Source organism: Rhinopithecus bieti, unplaced genomic scaffold, assembly GCF_001698545.2.
Source record: "Rhinopithecus bieti isolate Rb0 unplaced genomic scaffold, ASM169854v2 scaffold_15087, whole genome shotgun sequence".
Lineage (NCBI taxonomy): Eukaryota > Metazoa > Chordata > Mammalia > Primates > Cercopithecidae > Rhinopithecus > Rhinopithecus bieti.
The window spans coordinates 2,682,420-2,698,221 of NW_016808547.1; the positions used below are offsets into that span (position 1 = coordinate 2,682,420).

A 15,802-nucleotide genomic window follows, 5' to 3' on the forward strand; every position below is an offset into this window, starting at 1 on the left:
CTACTTAATCTTCCTGTGACTGACTTTCTTTAATTAAAAACTTAGAATAATAAGACTTACCTCTCAAGGGGGTTATAAGCTTCAAATAAAATAACCCAGGTAAAGTGGTTGGCACACTGTAGACTTTCAGCAAATGTTAGCTCCTTGCCCCTTTTCCCTTACAGTAGTTCCTATAAAGGAATTTAAGCATTGTACTCTTAGTGATGGGTAGCTGCTCAAAGATAATCAGATGACATTATTGAATGTGGTTTATCTTTCTGAAATGCAGAAGATATACCAGAGAGGGGAAGCTTGTGTGAAAGAATATTAATAAGCATGGCTTTCTGTGTTGTCTAGAATTGCTGTCAATGCCTTAAAGTTGAGGAAAATAAATACCAAATATTCCACATTGAGAGAGGTCCCAGAGCCATCTCCCTGTGTGACAGAGAGTACCTTTCTGAAAAACTCATGCCCTGCTGCCTCTAACCTCCCCAAGAACCAGCACTTGAGTGCCTGCTATATGGAGGGCATGGATGGTCAGTCGGTGGAACTAAGAAAACACTTGGGAGAGGAGACAGGATGATAAGAAGTTTAAGTTTTAAATGCAACTGGACCTTAAAAAAATTACCTAAAAGTGACCAGAGAGCTATGTAGGTTTTGTCCTAAGTGTCATCAAGGTGTTGATAAGAGAAATAGACAAGGCAGAGTCAAAGACTCTGAAAAAAATTCATATTTGTGTCCCACTGAGTTCAGACCATCAACAAACCAGTTTCATATCTTCAATTTTTAATAATAGCAAAATAGTTTATATAACTTTGAGAATAAGAGTTAAAGAAATATATATATTTCACAGAGATTTTGAAATTTATTTTTACAGATGAACACAGTATCCTTGTATGATTTACATATGGAGAGTCCATATTTGGGGCTTCTGGTTTCTGCCTGGGATGTGGAGAGCAGGGAGGAAACTAGTTTTCATTTTTACAGCTAAGACAGTATTGGAAATCTACAAATACACAACTTTTCTTGAATTCCTCAGAGAGCTGAGGTTGCAGGACAACTGACTGAAATAAAATCTAGGGAAAGGCAGCATCACCAAGGAGAGATGGGTCATGAGCATTTCCTTACCGAGGATAGATGGCAGTGGATGCTGGTAAGAATTCAGCTAAAACCTTAACAAAATATTAAAGGCAGAGTGTGGGCTAGTGAGAGAATATATAGTATCTGGGACCACAGACACAAAGGGAATTCCCACCCACCTGAAACTCTTCTCTAAGGAGTTCAACAGGTGCTCAGAAAAAAGATTAGGGGCAGGGGAAGAGTCCTAAGAAAGTGTCCATTCTGGTTCAGCACTGGTGGAGTGCAGCAGCATCTTCTCCTTGGGACAAAAGTCCCAAGTCCTGTGGGACAGGGAAAAGTACTTTGCCTATAGGGCACTGGTGAAAACACATTGCAGTGGGTGGAAGGAAATAGAAAAAACCCTCTGCCCCAAGAGATGGGTAAGGATATGTGACCAGTCCAGACCTACAACTGGGGGCAGGGAAGGACCACTGCAAATATTCCACCCTTAAGATTTGTGGATACAGTGCCTGTCCATGTCTGAGGTTTAATTAAGAATACTGAAAATGCTGCCCCCTGTTTTTTACCCACCTCATCAGGCTAATAAATGTCAAGTAACAGTGGGATATTCTGGGAGAGGGACAGCAGCATGGGAGGAAATCTTCTCTGAACTTCAGTGCGAAGGGAAGCCCCAAAGTTGTGAGTAGAGCATATGTTAAGAAACCCTCTCTGGCATACCAGCCCCCACTCTGAACAAAAAGCAACATTGGAGAATTTTGAAGACTATAGAACACTGAGATTAACTATAACAACAACAAATACCAAAACTTGTTTAACTTCCAACTAAGTTGATTCAAATATCACATAAAAGTTCTGGCAGAAGGAAAGGCATTTCCAGTCATAATACTTATTTAATATATTCTCTCATATCCTATCAGCTTTTAACATGTATTTATGAAGCATACAAAGAAGCAAGAAGAAACCAACACACTGTGAAGAGACAAAGAAATAAACTGTAGCAGACTCAGATATGATACAGAAGTTGGAACTGTCACACAGGAAATTTAAAACAACAATGATTAATATGTTAAAAACAATAATGGAAAAGGTGGGCAACATGCATGAACCAGATGGTTGATTTTATTAGAGAGATGGAAACTATGAAATAATTGGATGAAAATGCTAGGACTGAGAAACATAGTAACACAGAAGAATACTTTCTATGGGCTTATTAGTAGAGACAACACAGCCAAGGAAATGATCAGTGAACCTGAAGATAAGTTAATCAGAATTAGCTAAATGAAATTTAAAAAGGAAAAAGATTTTTTAAAAAAGCAACAACCCACAACAAACCCAGAACAGAGCATTCAAAATCTGTGCCACAATGCCAGTGGTGTAGTGCAGCTGGCTTTCACTAGCTTATGAGAGACAGTTATGCACATATTTTTCCAACTCTTTGTTCAGTGACAAAGAACTGAACTGAAATTGACCTTAGTGGAGTTATTTATCATGGAAATCAGCAAATGCCACACACCAGGAACCATCTCTCGCTCCCTGGAGAGCTTACTGTTACACGTTAACCAGCATACCACTGGACAATATCAGACAGAGACCAACTGTATGAGCAATTTGAATCTCAGAGTGACAAGAGAAAAAGAATGGCTGAAGAATGGTTCTACTCGGGATACATCCCACTTGCTGCCTATAAGAGCTTTTTCTTTAGATGCTATCAACTAGGAGATGAGTAAAAATTTCTTCAACCAGTTTCAATCCACATGAATTCTATAAAATTTCTTGCCTTTGATGGTACTCTCCATTGTGCTGATACAGATTTCTCTGTCTTTATGTTCTTAGACATTTTATTAGAAAATTGGGGGAGCAGGAAGATGATTGCATGGGTTTCACTTTCCATCTGGGAACAGCTAGTAAAGCTCTTGAATAGAAGAATAACATCGTTTAAGTGAGGTTGTGGAGCTACCTGTTTGTACTCTCCTTCCCCATACAGACAGATTCTCCACTTACTGTCTCAGCAAACCTTGGACTAACAATACTTGCAACTCATTCATTCCCAAACAGCTCCCAGGCTGAGGCAAAGCACCATTTCCTTGCTGTGATTTTCTCAAGGTCCATGCTCAGATGATTGTTTAAACTCTCACCTTTGTTGTCCAGATCCCTTGCTTGTATCCCCTTTGGTTACAAAACTTCTCCTTTTTTAGATCTTTTATGGTGTCAGAGATCATTCATGCATGGTACTTTTTGACTACTCATTGCCTACTTTGATTGGATTCTGGATATTCCAGTTGAGGATACAGATTCTTCTTTCAATGGAAGTTTCAGCTCTCAACATTAAAAAGTGATATGGCAGAAACTTGTTTTTCTACCCAGTAGCTATTCTCCTCCTTTTCCTTACTAAAACGAAAGAAAGCAAACAAAAACCCCTTTGTTGAGAATGGCATTGTGCTCAGATGAAAAACTATTATTCTACACCATCTTTGAAACCAGTAGTTGGAAACAAAAACCTTCTGGGGATTATTGATAAAATTTTGCTGTCTTAAAGTTAACACTATGCCTTCCTCCTTGTGGTCCTTCCCCATTATTGGAACTCAGATACAATGACTAGAGCTGAAGCATCTTTTTTCCAAATATGAGGAAAAAGCCAAGATAATTTTAGAGATCTTAGCCCTGACATCCTTGAGCCAATAAACCAATGCCATGAATTATCTGTCTCTAGGCTTACTATTACAGGACAGAAATAATCTCCTTTCTTACTTAGGCTTCTCTCTCTCTCTCTCTCTCTCTCTCTCTCTCTCTCTCTCTCTTCCCCTGCCCCTCTTTTTGAGATGAGGTCTTGCTATGTTGCCCAGGCTGGTCTCAATCCCCTGGCTCGAGCGATCCTCCTCACTCAGCCTCCTGAGTAGCTTGGATTACAGATGTGAGCCACCATGCCTGGTTCAGCTTCCCTTGAGTTTTCTGTTACAGTTAACGAAATTCAATAACTGGCTGATATTGGTAATGTATTGTTTACAGTGTGTTCAAATGCAAGTAAACTCAAAATGGCTTAACGGACCCAGGAATTTATCATCTCACATGGGAAGGAAGCCCATTGGTCAGACAGACTGGAAGTGTGATACTTCAGAGCTCCGACTGTTCTTCCCTGGGTATCTTTTGGCTCTGGCCTTGTCTGTACGTTGCTTTCATCTCCAAATTGGCTGCAGTAATTCCATACATCACATCCAAACCTGGCCACATTCACCTGAAAAAGGAAAATCACCTCTTCTTGTCTCTCTTTTTTGTCTTTCACAGGAGGTCCCCAGCAGACTTCTCCTTACATCTCTGGGCCAGCATCGCATGACATGCCCATCCCTAAAGCAGGAGCCCGTGGCTGTGTGGGGAGATTGTTGTCCTTGGACAAAATCAGGTTTTCTTAGGAAGAAGAGGCAGATGGCCATTGAGTAGGCAGCCAACAGTGTCTGCTACAGATAGGGGTGCCAGTGCCAGGATGCCGACCTCTGGCATTTAGTATTGCACTTTAATTTTCTGGATTTAAACCCATCAGTGATTCCAGAGTACAGCACACTGCATTAAAGCCAGTAGGCATGTATCTGGGCACCAGCTCACCTGCTATTGCCTCTATGATTTACAAAGTAATTGTATATGTTTTATGGCATCCTAGGTTTCTGAGACAATATTTGCACAGGCTAGGCTGAGGCAGGCCTGGGGATGAGAGAATTGACATTCCTCATATACCTCACCAGGCAGTGAAATCTCTGAACAATTCTTCAAAGAAGAAAGAGAGAAAATGTTGCTACAACAGAAGGCAAGTTATTAGCTAGGTCACCCTGACCACATACATCTAAGTGAGAATCACTTAAGAGACAATCATTATGGCCACCATCCTGTGGCACATAGTACCCATACTTAGCCAGGCCACTCTGAAAATCTAAACTCTCTGAGTGTCAAAAGTTTTCTTTGGTAAAACCAGGATAATAAGAACCGTATTACCAGAGTCTCCCCACTCAGAGAACAAACAGTTTTATACAAAGATATGCTGAATGAGTGCAGATCAAAACTGAAATCAAATATGGGGAAGTACTGTGTAAACTACTAAACATCACAGCATTTCATTTATTTTTTTCAGAAACTGATTTGGCAAACATTAGTGACTAGCCATTCTGTTCCAGTAACTAGACATGCAGAGTTAAGAACTACCCAGTACTTCTCCTCAGGAGATATAAACTGGTAGGAAAGATGGACACATGAATATCTGTGTTATATAATAACAAAGCAAGAGCAGCCATGGACTCTTGTTCTAGTACAGCTTAAAGAGGAATAGTAAACTATATGGGAGAGATTTGAAGGGTATATTCATTATCATAATATCTGTAGCAGGAGTAGCAGCAGCAGCAGCAGCAGCAGCAACAACAACAACAACAACAACAAAATCCAAAGTTTCAATGGCTTGACTTTATGGAAGCTATTTCTTATCTATCTAATAGTTTATTGCAGGTGTTTCTGGTAGGTGGGGATTGGGGTTGTAGGTGAGGGAGTAGGGAGATGGAGAAGTTCTACTCTACGTGTCTGGAGACTCAGTCCAATAGAGACCATGCATCTTCAACCTGCTGTGGCTTCTGGAGTCTCTGTGAGGGTTGAACTCCAACCAGCTGATAGAAGAAGAGAGAGACTAAAGAAGATACATGCAGTTTTAAATTATCTTAGCCTGGAAGTGACACTCATCCCTTTTCCTCACATTTTATTGGCTAGAACCAATCAAATAGTCCCATCTAGGCTTTAGAGGGTTGGAAATTTATTCCCTGGCTGCGTAGCCTTTTTCCAAAATCAGCTCTGACCTATAGAAAGGAAGTATAAGTCTTTGGTGGGCAGTGAACCAACTCTGCCCCCAAGGAATTCCTGAAAGAGGTAGACTTAAGGTAGGGTTTTGAAAGACAAATTGTACTTAGCCAGAAACTCCGGATACCGACAAACATTACAGCCAGAGTGAAAATGTTTGCAAGGGCATTCATCATGCGAAGATTTGGAAAGATTTAGAATCATCTTTGTCCATTAAAAAGCTTTCAGAAGGCCGGGCGCGGTGGCTCATGCCTGTAATTGCAGCACTTTGGGAAGGTGGGTGGATCACAAGGTCAGGAGATGGAGACCATCCTGGCTAACACGGTGAAACCCCATCTCTACTAAAAATACAAAAAAATTAGCCAGGCGTGGTGGCGGGCGCCTGTAGTCCCAGCTACTCAGGAGGCTAAGGCAGGAGAATGGTGTGAACCCGGGAGGCGGAGTTTGCAGTGAGCCGAGATCCCGCCACTGCACTCAGCCTGGGCAACAGAGTGAGACTCCGTCTCAAAAAAAAAAAAAAAAAGATTTAAAATAGTTACCCAGCTCTGGACGTGAGGGGTATTTTGTATTTAGGATGGCAAGAGGGAGCGGGAGGAAAATGAACCAGTGCATGGCGGGCTTAGGCAAGGCTGGCCAGGCCTGGGGTAGTGAGGCACATTGTAGGGGAGTGAGCAAAAGTGGGTAGTGATGAAAATGGCCTGGAGCAGATTTCCTCACTGCATCTCACAAAATGAGTAGACGATGTAGGAATTCCTGGATTTGCCCAAGCTTAAATCTCAGGTTGCATCTATCCTCAGGGGTACCTGGGAGCGGCAAGGACTGTCCTTGGTACAGAAGGCAGAGCATAGCCTGCAAGCTGTACTCACCAAGTGCTCCCACCCTAAGCATCTACAGGGTGTTCAGCACCGGGCCAGTGTGTCAGGCACGTTCTTTCTTCTCATCTTCATCACAGCTCTTGAAGGTGGATTGTTAAAGATGAGTAAGCCTCTGAGAGGTTAGCTAACATTTCTTTTCTTTTCTTTTCTTTTTTCGAGACTGAATCTTGCTCTGTTGTCCAGGCTGGAGTGCAGTGGCATGATCTTGGCTCACTGCAACCTCCACATCCCAAGTTTAAGCTATTCTCATGCCTCAGCCTCCCTAGTAGCTGGGATTACACCACCACACCTGGCTAATTTTTATATTTTTAGTAGAGAGAGGGTTTTACGATGTTGGCCAGGCTGGTCTCAAACTCCTGACCTCAAGTGATCTGCCCGCCTCGGCCTCGCAAAGTGCTGGGATTACAGGTGTGAGCCACCACGCCCAGCCTTAGCTAACCTTTTTTAATCCAGCAGCTGCTGATTAACCTGATCTCAATAGAATTGGGTGGGATTTGAGTGACTCCAGAGCCCAGACTTCTTTATAGTCCCTCCAGGGGTTCTTAACACAGCTACTACCCCTTCAGTTTACAAGGAGGGCTTCATAGATACATAAATATCAAGGAGCTGGGTGTGGAGGTGCGTGCCTATAATCCCAGCTACTTGGGAGGTTCTGCCAGGAGGGTTTCTTGAGTCCCAGGAATTTGAGATCAGCCTGGGCAACAGAGTGAGATCCTGTCTCAAAAGAAAAAGAAAGGGCACGGTGGCTCATGGCTATAATCTTATGCCTACAATCCCAGCACTTTGGGAAGGTGAGGTAGGTAGATCACTTGAGGCCGGGAGTTCAAGACCAGCCTGGACAAAATTGTGAAACCCCGTCTCTACAAAAATTAGCCAGGTGTGGTGGTGCATGCCTGCAGTCTCAGCTACTTGGAAGGCTGAGGTGGGAGGACTGCTTGAACCCAGGGGACAGAGGTTGCAATGAGCCAAAATCATGCTATTGCACTCCAACCTGGGCGAAAGAGTGAGACTCTGATCTGGATTGAGTGTAGAGCCTGGGTATCTGTGTTTTTAAAAAGCTCTGTCAGTGGTTCTGTGTGCAGTTGGAATTATAAGCCAGTAAGCATCTGAAGATACCTTCCTGCTAGTTGGGACTCGGGGTATTGGGCTTTGGGTGTCCTGACCATTGTTCCCTGGCATAGGTCTGGTAAAGGATGTGGCCAGGCCTGCATACTGGGTGCCTGGCATGAAATCCTACACTGCCGCAACTGCTGGAAGGAGTTCAGTATGAAGCTTTCCAAGCACCACTGCCGGGCCTGTGGACAAGTGCTCCTAGGACTGCCGGGCTGTCCCTTCTTGTGGATGGGACCGTCCCGTCTGAGTCTGCTTCAACTGCAATAAAAAGCCCAGTGACCTTTAACCTCAGCCCCCTCTCCGAGTCAGTCCTTCACAATTCCTTAGGTTCTCAGGGTTAGAAACAGTCTTGTGAGGTAGGCCCTCCTCCTGGTCACGTGCTGTGGTGTGTGTCCTCTCTTCTCCGGATCCCAGGACCACCTTACCTCAGTGGGGATGAGCTGGTCCTGAAAGTGTCAACCCCTCAGGGCAGGGAACAACTGTAGTCCCAACTCATGGTAAAGATGAGCAACTCATTGCAAAGGGGAATGAACCTGAATCCGTTGCATTTATTTCAGTTAAAAATAATGAATATATATGTGTATATATCTCTCACCATATATACGTATGAAAGGCATTCAGGGCGTATTGAGGCTGCTGCTGGCTGTGAAGACTTTGCACAGTCTCCCCCACACAGGGTGAGATGGCAGTGGCAGCACATCTTCTTCATGTGCCGAGCCAGGTCCACGCCCACCATGTAGCTGGCCCCTTCTTGCTGCTGCTCTCGGAGCCTTGGAAGCCTCTCCTGTCCTTGGCTCTTCCCTCCATGCTTCTCAGGTCCTTTCTGCCTGAAACAGCTTGAAGGGGATTCTCCCTGGGTCTTCTGGGAGTCGAATCCCAATTCTTGGCTTAAGTCTGTTTTAGTCAGAGACCACCCAACTTAGCGTGCAGGTCACTGGAGTGGGTGGAGGGTCAGAGGTCGGGTCTTTGGCCCTGTTAAGTGGAAATGCAGGGACCTTGCTGCCTCTGGTCCCCTAGGAGACAGCAAAGAAGGAACTGGGCCTTCCCCAGCCGGGCTTCCTGCCCTGACGCTTCTGTCTCCACTTGGCTTTCCCAAAAGGTGGCGCCCACCTCCTCAATCTAAGCACCTGCCTCCCACCCCTTGGCCCCCTCGAGCCCACCGTCTGCTTCTGAGTGTCACACTAGGATTTTCATTGCTTATTTTAAAGTGCCTTCATCCTTTGTTCCCAGACACTCACAACCCCTCTAGCTCTCGGAGGGGCGATCATGAGAAACCTTCCAGGGAAACAGAGCACAGAATGGACTCTTAGCTGTTTTTTTAAAGTTTACATAAATATTTCAACAGATCATAAAGAAAAAATTTATCTCTTTGGTCCTTGCAAGAGAAGTCAAAGGAATTTTTGTTTCTCCTCAAGAGCCTGCACATCTCTGTCTGTCATGACTGGAAAGAGCCTGTTGTGCTGAAATCCTCTCATCATGGTGGATTTGATCTTCAGTGGCCAAACATGAAGAATCAAAGTATAGTTCTTGACTGAACTGGTGGGTGGGTTGAGCTTTAGGGAAGTATATGGCTGTCATTCCTGGTGCAGTGTGACATGAGCCCTGGAGTGTGTCGTCCCTCTCAGCCCTGCTTCTCCTGCCTCCTGGGACCCAGTGACTGGGGCCCTACTCTAGAACTGTGTACCATCCAATTTGCCATCATAGAGGAATCTTCTTGCATCTCGACTGTGCTGGCTCTTTCCTCTCATTCCGTCAGTGCCTTCTGGCCACCATCTCTCTCCAGCTGATAGTGGCTTTCGAAGCAGAGGTCAAGTAAGGAGCGTGTTTCTAGGGCGGTAATATTTTACCTGCAAATACTGCAGTCTATTACTCTGACAAATAAGAACTTTTTAAAAGCCATAGCTGGCCGGGCGCAGTGTCTCATGCCTGTAATCCCAGCACTTTGGGAGGCCGAGGCGGGGGGATCACCTTAGGTCGGGAGTTCGAGACCAGTCTGACCAACATGGAGAAACCCTGTTTCTACTAAAAATACAAAAAATTAGCCAGGCATGGTGGCGCACACCTGTAATCCCAGCTACTTGGGAGGCTGAGGCAGGAGGATTGCTTGAACTCGGGAAGCAGAGGTTGTGCTGAGCCGAGGTTGTGCCATTGCATTCCAGCCTGAACAACAAGAGTGAAACTCTGTCTAAAAAAAACAAAAAACACCATAGCCAAGTACCCCCAAACCATGATCCTGTAGAGTGGATGTCAGTCTCATGACCACAGCCTGTTGTCCCCAGCCCTTCGCTAGATAGCATGCCCCGCCCAGATCAGTGTGCTGACTGGGACCAGAGCTTTGTATTTGTCATGAATATTCCTTTATTTAGGGAAGGCAATAGCTGACGGTCATGTAATTCTCTCTAGTGACTAGAGGGCCTCCACGTTCTCACTCACCACTTATCCTGACTTAGAGCTGTTCCTCAGACCTTTCTGCAGCTGGGGTCACCCGGCAGACCCCCTTTCTGCAGCCGTGGCATTGACTGAGCAAGGCTCAGTGGTAGTAGTTTCACAGCTTGGGTTCTCTGGGTTACGTTCTGGCAGCTGTTGGGTCAGGGTCTGTAGAGGAATCCTCTTGCACAGTAGAAGAGATGGGGTATTAGTCTTGATTTTCACTCCCTAGGTTTAAGATACATAGTCCTGGCTAGGCACTGTCACTCATGCCTGTAATCCCAGGGCTTTGGGAGGCCAAGGTGGGTGTATCACTTAAGTCCAGAAGTTTGAGACCAGCCTGGGCAACTTGGTGAGCGAACCCTGTCTCTACCAAGAAAACCTCCCCCTAAAAGCTGAGTGTGGCAGTGGACACCTGCAATTCCAGCTACTCAGGAGGCAGAGGTAGGAAGATTGCTTGAGTCTTGGAGATGCCACTGTACTCCAGCCTGGGTGACAGAGCAAGACCCTGTCTCAACAACAAAAACAAACCTATTGAACTATTATACATCTATAATTCAGCTTGATTTTCTCAGATGGAACACTACATAACCAATCAGCACCCAGATTAAGAAACAGAACGTGGCTGTCCCCCAAGAACCCCTGGTCCCTCCCCTCACCAGAAGTAACCACTACCCTGGCATGTAGTAACAGAATTTAGTCCCCTCTGCTTTTCAGGGGAGCCACGTAAAGGCTTTTAATCACTTTCTCGTTTAAAAGACTTGCTCATAGGTACAGACAGTTGTTGAACATATCCCTGAGGGCTGTGTCTGGAGATTGCAACTTGTGGCCGAGAATGACGCGGTCTCCTGATCAATGAGACCCAGTGGGATCCTTAAACATCCCTTGGGTTTAACCGCTGATTTATTTGGGAACGGAAAAGCAAAGAGAACCAGTATTTAGGTGCCTGTTACATGCCTGGCACTATACTAAGAGCTTTACATAGTTAATTCTCACAGCCAAACTGGAAGGTCCACAGTAGTGTTCTTGTCTTACAGCCTAAGGTGCTGGCTCCTAGAGGATCAGAAGCCCAGCATTGCCGGGCACACTCCAAGCTGGCCGGAGTCCAGGCAGGCCTGGACCCCTTCTATCATCATCGCCCTGTAGAGCTTCTCTCCCTGTTTTCCTTCCCCTTCACAGCTTGTGAATTCTTTTGCATTTCCAGGTAAGGTCAGTATCTTTTCCTTAGGAGTAAAGTTAAGAATCAAGGTACCTGCTAGTGTGGTCAGCAAGCTTAGCTTTGATCATTTCCATTGGCCTTGGAGATTCTCATGGCCTCTGGCAGTAACACTTTTTCACTAAAAGCAACTTTATATTTCATTAAAAAGATTCACTGGCTGAGAGATTAAGCAAGTTGATCTAGCTTATATATAACATGAGCTAAGCTTCGAATTTTTTTTTTTTTTTAATTTTATAGAGATGGGGTTTTGCCCTGTTGCCAAAGCTGGTCTTGAACTCCTGGGCTCAAGCACTCTGCCGCCTTGGCCTCCTAAAGTGCTGGGATTACAGGGGTGAGTCACTACTCCTGACCAGCTTCCAATAGTTAAAAAAATTTCTGATTTAATGTTAATTTTGCAGCTATATTTGCATTTTCCATTTCAGACCTACCATCATTAGGGAAAGACGATGGAACCCACAATCGCAGTCTGTAATTCTTCTCATCATGAATAGGATGTTTTAGTTACTATACAAAATTGGAGCACTTTCTAACTCCTAACTCTTAAATTGCACCTGGTATAATTTTTGTTTCTGTACTTTGGAAATTGTCACTGACTCATGAACACTAAAGTTCATAGGGTATGGAGTTTTGTGGGATTAGATAATCTGTAATTTAGTGACAGGCTCATCTAACCAGAGCCATCTTTGAAACTAGCATTTGTAGACAGCAGGCCCTGGAGTCCTCCAGTACATAATGCTGTACTGAGGGACTTATCCACTGCCACGTTTTCAACGGCCATCTTAAACTGGCCATACCCTTAACTCTAGCCAGAATCTCTCTAAGGCTCTGGCCTTATCCTTAGATAACTCCATTTCCTGTCCAAAGATACTGGAACTTGGCCAAGCACGGTGGCTAGTGCCTGTAATCCGAGCACTTTGGGAGGGTGAGGTGGGAGGTTCACTTGAGGCCAGGATTTTGAGACCAGCCTGGGTAATATAGCAAGACTCTGTCTCTATGAAAACAAACACAAAAATACTGCAACACAGGAAGAGCCTGAATGGATTTCCCAGCCACCACGGAACCTCAGTTCTGGCTGCCCTGGACTACCAAGAGCATTTGTGTCTGCGCCACCTTTGCTCAGATTATGGTGTCTACAGAGAATATCCTTTCTGGTACTGCAATAGCTGCTTTTATTCATGTGAAGCCAAGAGTGCAAGCAGGCAGGCAGGTAGTAGGAGCAAGCAGGGAGATGTGAGCAAAGATATGATAGGCAGGCCCAGGCCAGAAGGCACCGTGGGAGACAGAGGCAGTCAGTCTTAAGGAAAGAAGGAGAAAAGGAGAAACTGTTGAACTGAACCCAAGAAGATCTTAAATGGAACTTCAGTAAGAAGCCCATTCTCCCCAACACAAGGGGCCTAATAGAGTCTTGAACTTGAGTAGGAGTCCAACTGGCTCTGCTACACTTATTAGCAGAAGATCTTGGGCACATCACTGTCTTGAGATTCAGTTTTTTTTTCTTCAGTAAAGTGTGGAAACTTACTTCCTAGGGTTGTAGGAATGAAATCATGCTGGCCAAAAAAAAGAAAAACCTTGTCCATCTAACATAACAAGTGTCTAATTGCGCCAAATGCTGGGGAAACGAAACTTCCCTGAGGTGTCTTTTACTCTGAGCCTTAAAAGTTGGGCTTTTCTGGATGAAAAGGAGTTGGCTGGCTTGAGCAGAGGCCCAGGTGTGTGGGGCACAGGTTTGAAATATGGTGTCCTGAGGGCACCAGGTGTGAAGCAGGGATGGCGCCACAGGATGGAGAGGCATATGAGGTCAGATCACAAAAGGCCACACACTCTATCTGAGGCACAGGAAGCCATTGAAAGCAAAGATCTAGAAAGATCATGCCAGTGGCAGTACAGTGGATAGACTGGAGAGGACAGACTTAGAGTGGGACCAGAGTCTTTTAACAATGTGTACAAATGGAGAAATGCAAGAAGAAATGGAGTTTAGCCTGAAATTGTTTTTAGAGATGGTTAGGTGGAAGATTGAGACCAGGACAGAGCTAGATAGGGAGGGGCTGACTTGGTCTTAGATGAAGGATGTCTCTGAGGACTCTTGTTGGGGGACACCTAGGAGTCTGGCAGTGCCCTCCAAATCATGTTGGGCCAGTTGGATTCTAGGGTATCCACAGCAACATGGGACATGAAGCAGTATTTATTTGTGGGCATCATTCTTTTCCTTATTTTTTTTTGAGATGGAGTCTCACTCTGTTGCCCATGCTGGAGAGTAGTGATGTGATCTCAGCTCACTGCAACCTCTGCCTCCAGGGCTCAAGGGATTCTCCTGCCTCAGCCTCCTGAGTAGCTGAGATTGTAGGCAATTTTTGTATTTCCTGGCTAATTTTTGTATTTCCGGTAGAGACAGAGTTTCACCATGTTGGCCACGTTGGTCTTGGACTCCTGACCTCAAGTGATCTGCCTGCCTTGGCCTCCCAAAGTGTTGGGATTACAGGTGTGAGCCACCGCGTCTGGCCAGTATTTGTGGGCATTTTTGATAACCAGTGTGTGCCATTCATTGTTATCTCTAGAAGGCTATAAGTAAGCAAACACTGAGCTAGTTAGCAAGGGGTCTATGACAGCTCAGTGCTGCTGTCAAAAATCACCTGCTCATTTGCTACTTTTGATTGTCATCTGGGGAGTAGGGCAAAATGAAAAATCCTTCAAGGCCAGGCACAGTGGATCACACCTATAAACCCAGTGCTTTGGGAGGCCAAGGCGAGTGGATGGCTTGAGGCCAGGAGTTCTAGACTAGCCTGAGCAATATGGCAAAATTCCATCTCTACAAAAAAAGAAACCCCAAAACCTCAAAAATCAGCCTGGTGTGGTAGCAGATGCCTGTAATCCCAGCTACTCAGGAAGCTGAGGTGGAAGGATTGTTTGAGCCTGGGAGGTCAAGGCTGCAGCTGCAGTGAGCCAAAATCAGTCCTGTTATACTCTAGCCTGGGTGACAGAGTGAGACCTTGTCTAAAAAAAGGAATAAAAATGCTCAGAGGTTGTAACATATTAATCTTTATTACATCAATGGTAACAAGCAAACTGGCCAAAATGCTTGATCAACTTCTTGGCCAAGTTTAACCCCTTTTCATGCAACCTAGACCACATTTTAGGTGCAGTGGTAACCAAGAACAAACTGCTGCTCTTTCCCTGCTACCACTGAGTCACGGAGGCAGAGGCTCAGGTGTGTTCAAGAATCAGCTTCACCTATAATCCACCACCATGGCCCAGGAAGGCATCACTGCTGGAGATATCATGGACCTTAATACTGCTTTACAAGAGGTCCTGAAGGCTGCCCTCATCCATGATGGCCTTGCATGTGGAACTCGAGAAGCTGCCAAAACCTTAGGCAAGTGCTGGGCCCATCCTTGTGTGCTGTCCCCAACTGTGATGAGCCTGCCTATGTGACTGGTGAAGGCCCTTGGTGCTGAACACCAGATCACCCTAATTAAGGTTGATGACAAGAAGCTAGGGGAAGGGGTGGTCCACTGTGAAACTGACAGAAGGAAAACCCCATAAAGTGGTTGGCTGCAGTTGTGTAGCGTTAAGGACCATGGCAAAGGATGTTATCAAGGAGATTTTGTTTTTGTTTTTGTTTTTTTTGAGACAGAATCTCTCTCTGTCACCGGGCTGGAGTGGTGCAGTGGCATGATCTCGGCTCACTGCAGACTTCACCTCCTGGGTTCAAGCAATTCTCCTGCCTCAGCCTCCCAAGTAGCTGGGATTACAGGTGCACACCACCATGCCCGGCTAAGTTTGGTATTTTTAGTAGAGACGGAGTTTCACCATGTGGCTCAGGCTGATCTTGAACTCCTGACCTCAAGTGATCTGCCTGCCTCACCTCAAGTGATCTGCCTGCCTCGGCATCCCAAAGTGCTGGGATTATAGGCGTAAGCCACTGCACCCAGCTCTTCTTTCATGTTTTAATTCAAGGGAGCTTTGCGTGTACTAAGTTTTCAAAAATGCATGTTGAAGTAACGTTTTTGTCTATACTTCGACACACACCCAATTGTCAAATTGTGTTCACAGCTCTCAGACTTATAGATTTAGAATCTCCTCAGGGACATGATCTTAACTGAAGACAAGGGAGATCCTAAAAGGGCTTTTTGTCCTAGTGGTCAGCTGGAATGTGGGAGGAACAATTTCAGCACAAGAGCAAGTTGAAAGTTTTTTATTTTATTTTATTTTATTTTATTTTATTTATTTATTTATTTATTTTTATTATACTTTAAGTTCTAGGGTACATGTGCATAACGTGCAG

At 44.9% G+C, this 15,802-nt stretch overlaps 1 pseudogene; it reads left to right on the forward strand.

Annotated features, from left to right (window-relative positions):
* The first annotated feature begins 14,763 nt into the window (after nt 1-14,763).
* The window catches only part of LOC108538630 (40S ribosomal protein S12 pseudogene), a 29,318-nt pseudogene continuing 28,279 nt past the window's right edge, over nt 14,764-15,802 (forward strand).